We start from the raw sequence: 14,003 nt of genomic DNA, 5'->3' as shown, positions 1-14,003 counted from the left end.
ATTAATTTCGATTCTAAATATGGAATATTTGAATGAATATTTATGAAATTATTAAAATATTGTAAAATTAGAAAATATATTTGAAAATGTTTTTCTTACACATATCTATTAATTTGTATATTTATGTACTTCTATTTTGCATGATAGAATCCTCAGATATCCGCCAATATGGCCAATAATTGACCAAAGTTTATTTTATATTTTGATACTCAGTTTTTTTATAAAGGATTGCCTCTGTAAGAAAGGTTTTAATAACTTAAAAGCATTTGTTAATGTTACACGATTGTCGTAAGAATAACTAAAACTCAAATTATATTTATTTTCTGTTTTAAACGGAGCTCAGTACAAAACCGGCTCTATAAATGTCACTTTAATAACTCTTACAACAAAGCATGCTAAACTTAAAACCGCAGTACACATTAGTCATTGTAAACTAACTAAACAATCTCTTGAATATTAAAATGTAAAGTTCATCCTATATGTCGTTTTAATTAATTCCGATTCTAAACGTGGAATTAAATTTGTCTCGGGTACATATTTTTTTTATTTAAAATTGACTTGTTACATATTCCTTCGTTATATTGTACTTGTTTTCTTGTAGTCATAAATGTGCATATAAAATGCTAAAACGAACTCGCCGATGAATATTCATGAAACACTTAATAACAAATTTTTTTAATAAAAGGCTGGAACCCGTTTTCGTATAATTTATTCATTACGCCATCGAAACTTATTAAATCCCGTACAAATTGATCGGCTAAAAAATTACAATATCTTCCGGCCGATAAAAAAAGACGCCGATGGACCGGAAATGATCAGCCGTGACACATCCAATCAGTTCCTATACCTGAGCCTTCTATAATCTGACCTCACTATTAAAAGGGCCTAATCGCACAGTTTAATATCTAAATACCATTTATCGGATCGTTTAGCAGGTAAGTGCTTTCGATATGTTTTTCACGTATTTTACTATTAGTTTTTGTTGGGGTAAAAAGGCAAGTCGATAGAACAAAATGACACTGAAACTTTAGAAGTCGATTAAATTGTTTGAAAACTCTTTGACTGCCGAACTTTAAAGGATTACAAATAAAGTATTATTTTCAAAATTATTATAAATTTACTGTTTTTCATAAATTCAGGCTAAGACGTATAAAACGTAACGAAAATATTATAAATTTACTGTTTTTCATAAATTCAGACTAAGACGTATAAAACGTACAATTAATTCAGATAATATATACAAATAATATAGTACTATTACAAAACCATAAAAGTAATAAATAAGTAATATTTTTACAATAAATTATGGTCCGTGTAACATAAGATGGTAATTTATCAATATATATTTCTTTTATTTGTCATAAAATCTTTTTACTGACATTTAAAATCATCATTAATTGTAAGTGGAACTAAAACACGTACCAATGCAATAAATCACCAAGTAACATAATGTAAGATGCATGTCCATAATTTATTTTTACGGTACACTATTTATTACAAAAAATATAAAACACCCGTTAATGATATTTATCGTAGCTATTTATAACGTGAAATTAAGGAATAATAGCTGTTCTTAAAATAAATGACAAAATAAAAAAGGAAACATAACCACCTGTTAAGCCAAATTTCATAATTACATTATTAAAATGTGCGTTCACATTTTTAGTACGTTGCTCGCCATCTATCAGATAATGGCCGAAGTTATGGAAAAAAGAGTCGATTGAGCAGGTAGAAAAAAGTCGGGTAGCGGCCTTTTTTATTCAGCCGACGAGGTACGTGCGGAAGTTAGTTTTGATCGCATCAGTGCAGTTCGGTGAGTTGTGTTCAGTAAAGGTGTCCATCCACGGTTCTAACACGAATTTACTTTGGGTGCAATTGGAACTCACCAATTTGTGACCAATTTTGCCACAATATTAATTTGAATAAAATCTTTATACATATTATTATATTTTTATTAAAAAAATATTTTTTGAGTGTTTATTTATTTTTTATTGTTGAATTTTGATTGTCAATTTTGACTTATTCCATCAATTTACTTTTTTCCAGTGTCAGAGACTTTTGCATCCCAAGAGTGCAGATAAAATGGTGTTCATTTAAAGTCTTTTGGATCACTGCTTTGTCCATCTTCACAATTTTTGTGCTTAGAAAGTATCGACATTCTTCACACGTACGTTGAATTTAAAATAGAAATGAATAATAAATGTAAGTTAATCTTTAACATACCTTTAAATACACTAATTTTAATTTTGTTTAGGTATTTTTCCCATATATACAATGTTATATACAACCTCAAACAAAAAGTTACGGCGCCTGAAGTATTATACCAAAATTGTAAACTGAAGAATATTTCAAATTTGTTATACAACTAAATAATTATACCAATAAACTTTATAATATTAAGACAGCTTTTCATATTGTCTATTCAAATTATGATTTTATCAAACAATTCAGAAATGTGCAGAATAAAAGAATTAATTTAGTTCCTTCTTTTATCCAAGATATAATCACTCAATGAATATGTAAATACAATATATATGTAGGTTTTAATGAACTATCTAGGAAGTTGAAAATAACAATAAATAAGAATATAAGATGTTCTAACTGTTCTAAATAATATAATATGATGGAGATCCCAAATTAGATTAATTTAAAAACATGAGACTACATTGAATTTTTATTACAACACAATAATTATTGTCTACCAGAAAAATGTAAAAATATCTGAACTTACATAGTTGACAAAGAAGTTGCTTCAATACATTCAAAATATTCCCAGTGGACAGAAACCCCAAAAATTGGCAATAATTGAAATTGAAATAATGTTTATTTTTTGATTCATTGATAAAATATATTAAGAAGAAATTTCACAGATCCTTAATATGAAGCTGTTTGTTTTATAAATTGACAAAAAGATTGAACATAAGAGTTATAAATATGCTTCCTGTTACCTTGGTCACAATTACTTTAGGATCTTTGTAGACAATCAGAGTTAGATCCTTGTGATAATTAGAGTTTAAGAAGATCATGCAGTTAGCTCTGATATAGCTTCTTCAAATGAGCAGTGTATCTTATCACAAATACATAACACGTGTTAGATATATGGAAGTAGATAAATCAAAAATCAATCGTTGGTTAACCCCAGAAGGACTAGTGCTAAACTAATTTTATATCCAATATTCTCTAATTTACATACATCAAATAATTGATGAATGGCTTTACATTAAGTCCAAATTGTAGAGAAATCACCAGGATAACATGTTGTGAATTTAATTTTATTGAAGTAGCTTGTATTCAATGATACAAAATCATGGCGTGTGCTAATATATTCAATTTAGATTCATTCATCCATCTTCATTATATTTTTTATATATCTAAATTGATTTTATTATCTGAAGAAATTGTGACATGAGTCACTTCTTTATTGTTAATTAGTCACTAACCCACTTTTGGCACATTAAGTAAAATTATGTGTTCAGAGTGGGTCTAGCGTAAACAATGTTATATATCACGGAAAATAAAAGCAGTTCATAAATTTGTCTAACATATGCTGAAAACACAGGTGGACAGCCATACATCCGTAATTTGTTTGAGAAACCGACTCTAATTATATTTACATTATTTTCAAAAGGCACCGTTTGAACTTGCTCACACTTAATATTCTTAGCATCATCTAAATTAAATTGCCAAATTTATTGCCCCAGGATAATTTCATTTAATGGGTAAAATTATTAACTTATACAAAAATTTATTGCACCCGAATTTCTCCAACTGATATTTTTGCTCCCAATAACAATTTTCATATCTATCTATCTATCTATATAATTTATGTATTAACGTTCCCTTTTATAATATTTTTTGCCAATGATCACAACTATTAATTTATAATTAAAACTACTTTTTTAGTTTCTGTAATTAATGTTTTTTCACAAATGTAAAATTAATCATTTTTTTTTTCAAATTTGCTGCTTATTATCAGTAAATTATCCTCGAAGATTGGATGCAATAAGAGTTTTTCTTTTCCTCATATTACCTACAATATAGTAATTAATATTTATACAGCCTCTTTCTCAAGTTATCCGATAAATTTTTGTCACATACAGACTGATACATAAAAACTCTATTTTTTTAAAATTCTAACAGGAAACGATGTAATGTTCTATCTAGAAAATCTGTTCAAAATTGTTCCCACAGGTTTTAATACAAGTTTGGGCCCGTCGTTCAAATGTTCCTCCTTCTTCCTGATCCTGAAAATACAAATCATCTTTTATTATTTTGAACTTTGGTACGATATAGTCCCCCTAAGAAAATCTCTATAGGATTCAGATCTGGCAACTCTTGAGGCCAAACTAATTCATTGTTTTCAACCCAGGTTTCAGATCTGGCGACCGTGGAGGCCAAGTCAATTCATTGTTTCCAACTCAGGTTTCAGACACTAAAGATAAAACTTTATTAATCTCCTTTCCTGTTAGACATTATTTTGGAAGACTTCTTATGTCCTATATATTAAATTAAAAATTATGAAATTAAAGTGATTGAAATTTATTTTTATAGATTTTGGTTATAATATCTGATATTTATTGACAGATGTTTCTATAACAAAAAATGCCCTGTGGCAAATTATATATTTTAAGAAACATAAATATAAATTAATTGTATTTTCTTCTTAATTTCTGTGAGATTCTGAACGTTGATGTATTTGTATATTGATTAAAATTCTAAAATAATTGCTTCAAATCCAACAAAATTATTAATATTTCTTTAACAATCAATCAATAAAAATATAAATACATTGCCTTCGACATTTTTTATATTAATAAGAAAAATGCAAATTTTTTTATTACTGTAAAATGGCTGTTCCTATATTTGTTTTTCTAAAGAGTTTTCTTAAACAGTCTGTACAATGTACAGAAATATTGTGGTCTGCAAAAATACGCTCTATATGATTTTGAGAAGGCTGTTTCACTTAATGTGGCGTACATACATTATAATTAGATGAGCATGTGTAATCCTAATTAACAGTTAATAAATATTTCAATGTTTATTCATAATTTATTACATTATTATAATTTTTGCATGAACATAGTTGCTTTTAAAATTATGTATTAGAAAAGGCTCATTAAGTACCGAATTTTATAATCTGATAATCATGACAATGTGCCCACATAAATTAACTTTTCATTAAACTTTAATTTATGTGAGCATAAATAAGTAGTTTTTTATTATCTCTTCTGAAATGTGTTAAAAATGTTCCTTGTTACCGAAATAATGAGTCTCAAATTCAAATTGGGAATGATTTGAGAAAATTTTAGATAAGTAATTAATTATCGGAAATTACACAAACGTAAATAAATTAGTTTAATTATGCTCATCCTGTCTTTGTGTCCTGAGTTAGGTCAGGTTGGACTAAAGTTTTGTTACGTTTTATACTAAATTCATTACTGTAAGTTAGAAATTAAAAAAATTACACTACTTCAAACCACTTCAGTTACTGAGGAAAAATCTATATATTTTTATGTAATCACATTTTGCCATTTTTGTATAATAAATATGTTTTATTAAACATTTGTAAATATAAAATGCACTGAATATTTAAATTTCAAAATCATATCTGCGTCATTTTATAAAATAATTAATTTTGGTTGAGTATTTTAGGTTTTAATTAAGTTTTAAATAAAAACCAATATGTACTCAATTTTAAAATATTATTTGATTTTTATTTATATATATAAATAAAATTTAAAAAAGTTTTATTTTTATAAATATAAAAAAGACTGTTCTTTGATATTTTAGATAATAATAATAGAAATGTAAATAATAGCAATTAACTTTTAATTACTAAATATTTATTCTGTAATACCATGTAAAACGCAAATCATTCAGGAATTAAATTAAGTGTTATTTGATTAATAACTAACTTTAACATATTACTTATTCAAGATTTATATTATCTATTCGTTCATTAAGTTATGAATACATATTATCTGATAATCATGACACACCGTTTACATAAATTAATTTTTTATTCACTCCAATTATATATGTATATGATTAGAAACAGTTTTCCGTTTTGGTCAAATGTGGTTCTTCTATTTTTGACACCTTGATACTTAAACAACACAAACTGTTAACATTAAAAAGTTGAAGCACCTGTTCGTAGTCATTTTTACAACCACAATGGGATCAAAATCGATACGAGTTGATTTGAATTTAATAGCTACTTCTTTTATTTAAGTACCTCGTATTATGCCTAATTACAGATTCGAACATCGATAAATGATTAACTGCAGTTTTATATTCTGTCTTCAATATCAAAATCAAAATCAGCAATTTGTTTGATAGGATTACATGGCTGGAATAAAAAAAAAACATTAATCTTGATTCATATGATAATTTTAATCGTATACATTTATGTTAGATATGTGTAGTATTAATTTATTACCAATAAATTAGGGATTTTATCTCAAATTGATTGTAATTTGTTAATTGAAGTAGCGTATTTTAGAAGTAAGTATGCAAATTTCGAAGATAGTATGAAAATTATTGCCAAGTCGTGATTTAAAGTGGTGGGAAATCATGATACGTAAATAAATATTTAGAGTTAACTGCTTCGTAACAAAAACAAATGTAAAATGTGTTTAATTACATATTAATAGTGGTTATTTTATGTGGAAAATAGGGAGTGGAGGCAAAATGTAAAATTTTAATGTACTTTCCATGTAAGAAAATGGAAGCTACGCGTGATGGAAGAATGCTAAATGCATATCAATTCGGATCACAGGGCGCATATATTTTTAATTTTATTATCGGAGGGGTGTTGATATTGAAGCAGGCCCGACATAATATCGTTGGAGGTGTTCTAAAGTCACGTTCACCGTGGTCGCCAATAGTCGTAAACCTTCCATCTAACGACGCTGATATGCTGATAACGCCGCATCTTTCTACTAAAAGTTAATTTAGTCGATAGTGTTTAACCCTCGCGTTTGCCGTTACTGGGCCTTCACGCTATCCTTAACTTCGTTTGCGTATTTATGTGTTTCACGACTTCAATTTGTGTGACAACCTTATTTCCATCTTTTTAATGGGTCAATATTCGTTATTGCATTAGGAATCTCATTAAATATGTTAAAAGGGTCGATACATCAATTATCTGATTTTGTATAATTTCTGTTTAAACTCGAAAAGACAAGAAACAATTCATATATACATTAATCTACTATGAGGGTTAATATTAAAAAAAAATATATTGACACTGATACAAATTTTCTATAATTAACATAAAATATATGGAAAAGCACACCAAACTTCATTTAAAATTAAAAAATAATTGCTCAAATGATATGTGATAAAAAAATGAATAAAAAATATACAGGGTGTTCAAATAGAAGTTCTTTGAAGGGACACGTTTATAATACTAAAAAACGTCGAAAATTGTAATTTTTTGAGATGAATTTACAACAATCAATGTATTTGCACTAGAAATGTAGTTTTTCAAGTTCTTAAAGAAACATTCTTCAAAAAACACAAGAATATATATTATTGGATCTCAAAACTTTTTAACCTCTCTAACTTTTTTAGTTGGTTAATGTTCTTCCAATGTGACAAATTCTTCGTTTGGAATGTTTTTTCATATTATTCTAATGGCCAAAACTTAAACTTCATCTTAAATTTGAACAAAAGACTAATAACTTCTTTGTTACGTCAATTGATATTCAAAAATGATCATCCTGATTTTATGAAATATCATTTTCAGCATTAATATATCTGTAGATCTGTCCATTGAAAAATACAATAATTAATGTGTATAAAAATTGCACAAAACAAATATTTCAAAGTCATTATACATATGACGTGGGACGATGAATAAAATAAATAAACGGTGTAGCCTTAGAGGAACTGTTAATGTTCAACAGAAAGCCGTTGGAACAAGAAAAACTACGTTACATAACGGACTGATTAATGAAAGGTATCATTGAAAATAGATAATCTAAAAAATTAAAAATGCTTAGGTGTAATCAGTACTGTGGTACTGGTACTAACCTCTGGAAGCAAAAGGCTAAGTTACAAACTTTATTAACTCATACAGTTGGACATTATAGTCTGGGGTATTTTAGATAATGATGGACACTGAACTAATCCATTAAGACAAAGGAGATATATTTGTAAAAACAACAAAAGACCAATAACTTGCATTTAATTAGTTCAATTCAATTAATCTATAAAAAAGGCCCACTTAAATGAACAAGATATTTTGTGAACCCTTTTTCAAAATTAACATACCATTGCACAAGGACACAAGCAGATTGGTTATTTAAAATTGTCTATTGAAAAATAGAATAATTAACTGCATAAAACAAATATTTCAGTCATGGCCTGAGACGGAGAATTAAATAAATAAAGCCATTGGTCTTATTACTGAAAATGATAAAAGTATAGTTAATTTAAAACATTAAAAATGGATAATATTCAGTACCATACTACCCATAGAATCAATTAATGTAGTGAGTTTTATATGGAAGAGGAGCAGTTAGAAAAGGTACGGTACTGAATATATAAGGTCTCCAAAAAAGAGTGACTTACGACCTGTGGAGTAAAATTATATTCTGGGGTTATTTTACTTTCATATGAAGGAGTAGAATTGACTGTAAGTAATTTCTTTAGAATAGTGATTAAACGCCATTTAATGGAATTGTCACTGAAAGATATCACTGATAATGGTAGAAAGTATAGTTAATTTAAAACCTTAAAAATGGATAGTATTCAGTATCATACTACCAATAGAATCAATTAATGCTGTGTTTCATATGGAAGAGGAGCAGTTAGAAAAAGTATGGTACTGAATATATAAGGTCTCCAAAAGACTGACTTACGACCTGTGGAGGAATATTATATTCTGGGGTTATTTTACTTCCATATGAAGGAGTAGAATTGACTGTAAGTAATTTCTTTAGAATAGTGATCCCAAAAACACCATTTAATGGTATTGTCACTGAAAGATGTCACTGAAAATGATAAATAGTATAGTTAATTTAAAGCATTAAAAACGGATATTATTCAGTACTATACTACCTATAGTATCAATTAATGTAATGAGTTTCATATGGACAAGGAACTGTTAAAAAAAGTATGGTACTGAATATATACGGTCTCCAAAGGACCAACTTACGACCTGTGAAAGAATATTATATTCTGGAGTTATTTTACTTCTATATGAAGGAGTAGAATTGACTGAAAGTAAGTTCTTTAGAATAATGATCCCAAAAACACCATTTAATGAAATTGTCATTGCATGATCAGTTTGACATGACAGAGGTCAGTGGTCTCTCTTCGCTAACAATACTGCTAAGTGTAAGAAATTGTGAGTAATAACAAGTATGCTGACGGTGTACAGTCAACCATTGCAGAGGCATGTATGTATCTTTCTATTGTTAAGCTTTCATCTGACTCTTCTGTACCTATTATAAGCCAGCTTTTGCATCAGATAAGTAGTACTTATTCTAATAAATTCTGAAGATAAGCTCATTTTTTCATTCCAAAATTAGAAGCGGTATTCATTTTCAAAACTTAACTTTTAAAATCAACTTATACCTATTTCGATGGCAAATTGATTTTCTTGTCATTTGACATCCCATTTCGTTAATTCTTTTGAATCATGTTTCATAAATTTCAGCAATTCTTGGGATTACTAAGACACATTTAAATTTCAACAAATGTATAACTTCTAAGTTTCGAAGGCGTACAATTAGATAATTAACATCCAAAAATGGTGAAAGGTCTTTTTAAAAATTGTGAAATCATTTTCATCATTAACATTCTGTTGTTCAAGGATAGTGTACATTGGTTGTTTTAAACTGCTGATTGAAAAATAAAATATTGAATGTATATAATAATTGCATAAAACAAATATTTCAATCTCATTATGCACACGCCGTGGGACGATGTGTAAAATAAATAAATGGTCTAGCGTTAAAGGAACTGTTAATGTGCAATAAGAAGCCGAGTTAACAAAAATAACTACGTTATGTAACGGGTTGATTAATCTGAACTTATCGTTCAAAAAGATCCGAAAAAAATATATTTAATATAAATACGGAATTATTAAATTGACAGGACCATTCAGTACTAGATATGACCATTAGAAAACAGTTACCTCATGGAGTTTTATTTGAATGACAATACTGGAGATATAAGGTGTTCAAAAAAACAAACTTATGATCCTTATTTGACTCACAAAGTTGAAAATGATGGAGAAATATAATAGTATAGGGTTATTTTAAATCATGCTAGATTTTGGACCAATTCTATCAATTGAAGGAAGGGTTGTATAGTAAAATATTTTACTTCCTTATGAAGAAATAGAAATAACTATCTATAGTGTTAGAATAATGGTCCTAAAAACATTATTTAATAAAATTGACATCTCATAATCCAAATTTGAACCCAAGTGAAACTCAATGACAACATTTGAATTTCAAAATAAGATATTAAAATTACAAGTGAATACAATAATTGTAGTATCTAATAATTTTTATGTAGTAACAATGAAGAACATTGATCCAGGGACCAAATTAGTGGAACTTATGTTTTCGGAGTTTAAATCTGTGATTTTAGTTAAAACAAAGGTTAAAAAGGATCAGAAAAAATGTTGTTAATGTAAATTCGGAAATATTAAATTGACAGTACTATTCAGTACAAGATATGACCATTAAAAACAGTTATCAAATTGAGTTTTATTTGACTGACAATACTAGAGATATAAAGTGTTCAAAAAAATAGACTTATGATCCTTATTTGACTCACAAAGTTGAAAATGGAGGAGAAATATAATAGAATAGGGTTATTTTAAACCATGCTAGATATTGGACCAATTCTATCAATTGAAGGAGAGTTGTATAGTAAAATAATTCACTTCCTTATGAAGAAATAGAAATAACTATCTATAGTGTTAAAATAATGGCCCTAAAAACATTTTTTAATGAAACTGACATCTCATAATCCAAATTTGAACCCAAGTGAAACTCAATGACAACATTTGTATTTCAAAATAAGATATTAAAATTACAAGTGAATACAATAATTGTAGTATCTAATAATTTTTATATAGTACCAATGAAAAACATTGATCCAGGGACCAAATTAGTGGAACTTATGCTTTCGGAGTTTAAATCTGTAATTTTAGTTAAAACAAAGGTTAACAAAAGATCAGAAAAAATGTAGTTAATGTAAATTCGGAAATATTAAATTGACAGTGCTATTCAGTACAAGATATGACCATTAAAAACAGTTATCAAATTGAGTTTTATTTGACTGACAATACTAGAGATATAAGGTGTTCAAAGAAATAGACTTATGATCCTTATTTGACTCACAAAGTTGAAAATGGAGGAGAAATATAATAGAATAGGGTTATTTTAAACCATGCTAGATCTTGGACCAATTCTATCAATTGAAGGAAGAGTTGTATAGTAAAATATTTCTCTTCCTTATGAAGAAATAGAAATAACTATCTATAGTGTTAAAATAATGGCCCTAAAAACATTTTTTAATGAAACTGACATCTCATAATCCAAATTTGAACCCAAGTGAAACTCAATGACAACATTTGTATTTCAAAATAAGATATTAAAATTACAAGTGAATACAATAATTGTAGTATCTAATAATTTTTATATAGTAACAATGAAGAACATTGATCCAGGGACCAAATTAGTGGAACTTATGCTTTCGGAGTTTAAATCTGTGATTTTAGTTAAAACAAAGGTTAAAAAGGATCAGAAAAAATGTAGTTAATGTAAATTCGGAAATATTAAATTGACAGTACTATTCAGTACAAGATATGACCATTAAAAACAGTTATCAAATTGAGTTTTATTTGACTGACAATACTAGAGATATAAGGTGTTCAAAGAAATAGACTTATGATCCTTATTTGACTCACAAAGTTGAAAATGGAGGAGAAATATAATAGAATAGGGTTATTTTAAACCATGCTAGATCTTGGACCAATTCTATCAATTGAAGGAAGAGTTGTATAGTAAAATATTTCTCTTCCTTATGAAGAAATAGAAATAACTATCTATAGTGTTAAAATAATGGCCCTAAAAACATTTTTTAATGAAACTGACATCTCATAATCCAAATTTGAACCCAAGTGAAACTCAATGACAACATTTGTATTTCAAAATAAGATATTAAAATTACAAGTGAATACAATAATTGTAGTATCTAATAATTTTTATATAGTAACAATGAAGAACATTGATCCAGGGACCAAATTAGTGGAACTTATGCTTTCGGAGTTTAAATCTGTGATTTTAGTTAAAACAAAGGTTAAAAAGGATCAGAAAAAATGTAGTTAATGTAAATTCGGAAATATTAAATTGACAGTACTATTCAGTACAAGATATGACCATTAAAAACAGTTATCAAATTGAGTTTTATTTGACTGACAATACTAGAGATATAAGGTGTTCAAAGAAATAGACTTATGATCCTTATTTGACTCACAAAGTTGAAAATGGAGGAGAAATATAATAGAATAGGGTTATTTTAAACCATGCTAGATCTTGGACCAATTCTATCAATTGAAGGAAGAGTTGTATAGTAAAATATTTCTCTTCCTTATGAAGAAATAGAAATAACTATCTATAGTGTTAAAATAATGGCCCTAAAAACATTTTTTAATGAAACTGACATCTCATAATCCAAATTTGAACCCAAGTGAAACTCAATGACAACATTTGTATTTCAAAATAAGATATTAAAATTACAAGTGAATACAATAATTGTAGTATCTAATAATTTTTATATAGTAACAATGAAGAACATTGATCCAGGGACCAAATTAGTGGAACTTATGCTTTCGGAGTTTAAATCTGTGATTTTAGTTAAAACAAAGGTTAAAAAGGATCAGAAAAAATGTAGTTAATGTAAATTCGGAAATATTAAATTGACAGTACTATTCAGTACAAGATATGACCATTAAAAACAGTTATCAAATTGAGTTTTATTTGACTGACAATACTAGAGATATAAAGTGTTCAAAAAAATAGACTTATGATCCTTATTTGACTCACAAAGTTGAAAATGGAGGAGAAATATAATAGAATAGGGTTATTTTAAACCATGCTAGATATTGGACCAATTCTATCAATTGAAGGAGAGTTGTATAGTAAAATATTTCACTTCCTTATGAAGAAATAGAAATAGCTATCTATAGTGTTAAAATAATGGCCCTAAAAACATTTTTTAATGAAACTTACATCTCATAATCCAAATTTGAACCCAAGTGAAACTCAATGACAACATTTGTATTTCAAAATAAGATATTAAAATTACAAGTGAATACAATAATTGTAGTATCTAATAATTTTTATATAGTACCAATGAAAAACATTGATCCAGGGACCAAATTAGTGGAACTTATGCTTTCGGAGTTTAAATCTGTAATTTTAGTTAAAACAAAGGTTAAAAAAGATCAGAAAAAATGTAGTTAATGTAAATTCGGAAATATTAAATTGACAGTGCTATTCAGTACAAGATATGACCATTAAAAACAGTTATCAAATTGAGTTTTATTTGACTGACAATAATGGAGATATAAGGTGTAAAAATAGACTTATGATCCTTATTTGACTCTCAAAGTTGAAAATAGAGGAGAAATATAATAGTATAGGGTTATTTTAAATCATGCTAGATTTTGGACCAATTCTATCAATTGAAGGAAGGGTTGTATAGTAAAATATTTTACTTCCTTATGAAGAAATAGAAATAAGTATCTATAGTGTTAGAATAATGGTCCTAAAAACATTATTTAATAAAATTGACATCTCATAATCCAAATTTGAACCCAAGTGAAACTCAATGACAACATTTGAATTTCAAAATAAGATATTAAAATTACAAGTGAATGCAATAATTGTAGTATCTAATAATTTTTATGTAGTAACAATGAAGAACATTGATCCAGGGACCAAATTAGTGGAACTTATGCTTTCGGAGTTTAA

General features: G+C 27.4%; 1 long non-coding RNA gene across 2 annotated transcripts; it reads left to right on the top strand.

The window, feature by feature from the left end:
- Positions 1–1,670: 1,670 nt before the first annotated feature.
- LOC109602674 (uncharacterized) lies at positions 1,671–2,400 on the top strand. Of its 2 annotated transcripts, none has more exons than XR_007547296.1 (3): positions 1,671–1,772; positions 2,047–2,202; positions 2,255–2,400. It is a non-coding gene; the product is annotated as an uncharacterized LOC109602674 (long non-coding RNA). The 2 variants fall into 2 exon arrangements; XR_002191763.2 differs by having other exon boundaries at positions 1,688–1,813.
- Positions 2,401–14,003: the final 11,603 nt, after the last annotated feature.

Source organism: Aethina tumida, chromosome 2 (assembly GCF_024364675.1).
Source record: "Aethina tumida isolate Nest 87 chromosome 2, icAetTumi1.1, whole genome shotgun sequence".
In the NCBI taxonomy this organism is placed as follows: domain Eukaryota; kingdom Metazoa; phylum Arthropoda; class Insecta; order Coleoptera; family Nitidulidae; genus Aethina; species Aethina tumida.
This window is presented reverse-complemented; position numbering and strand designations above follow the sequence as displayed.